Raw genomic sequence first — 906 nt, 5'->3', positions numbered from 1 at the left:
TGTACTTTGTTACTTTTACTTCAGTAAAGAAGTTAAATTAGTACTTATAATAATAATATATTTTATTTAAAGACGCCTTTCTTGGCACTTAAGGATGCCGCACAGGGAATTCATAAATTAAGAACAGCAAAACAAATACTATACAACAGCAAAACAAATACTATACAGCAAAACAAATACTATACAACAGCAAAACAAATACTATACAGCAAAACAAAACCAATACTATACAACAGCAAAGCAAATACTATACAACAGCAAAACAAAACAAATACTATACACAGCAAAACAAATACTATACAGCAAAGCAATAGAAAAAGCAGAGCAATAGACATTTAGGTGGAATAGGCAGTTTTAAACAGATGTGTTTTTAGTTGAGATTTGAAATGGGGGATTGAATCAATGTTTCTGAGTTGGGGGGGTAGTGAGTTCCAGAGACGGGGAGCAGAGCGGCTGAATGCTCTGCCCCCCGTGGTGGTGAGACGGGCGGCGAGGACAGAGAGGTTTATGGAGGAAGAGGATCTGAGGGAGCGGAAGGGACTGGGACGCTGGAGAAGATCAGACAAATATGGGGGGGCGAGGCTGTGGATTGGCCGTTGACGGCGAAAGATGATTTTTAATTTGATACGGAACTGGACCGGAGCCAGTGGAACTGTTGAGGACAGGATGATGTTGGTGGATGGGGGTTCGAGTAATGATGCGGGCAGCTGATTCTGGACCAATTGAAGTTTGTGGAGGGATTTGTGAGCGAGACCGAAGAGGAAAGATTTTTCAAAAATCGAGACGGGAAGTGGCGAGACTGTGGACAAGAATTGCAGAAGTGTGGGGGGTAAGGGAGGGGCGGAGGCGATTGATGTTACGTTGGAAGTAGGCAGACTGGGTAATGTTATTGATATGGGGTTGAAA

General features: G+C 42.7%; 1 protein-coding gene across 2 annotated transcripts in view; it reads left to right on the top strand.

Moving 5' to 3' along the window:
• LOC116686360 (calpain-5) overlaps positions 1-906 on the top strand; it is a 22,064-nt gene that overhangs the window by 14,453 nt on the left and 6,705 nt on the right. The window lies entirely within an intron of this gene.

The sequence above is a fragment of the Etheostoma spectabile genome, unplaced genomic scaffold (genome assembly GCF_008692095.1).
Source record: "Etheostoma spectabile isolate EspeVRDwgs_2016 unplaced genomic scaffold, UIUC_Espe_1.0 scaffold352, whole genome shotgun sequence".
NCBI lineage: Eukaryota > Metazoa > Chordata > Actinopteri > Perciformes > Percidae > Etheostoma > Etheostoma spectabile.
Note: the sequence above shows the minus strand (reverse complement) of the source record. Positions and strands in the feature narration are given on the sequence as shown.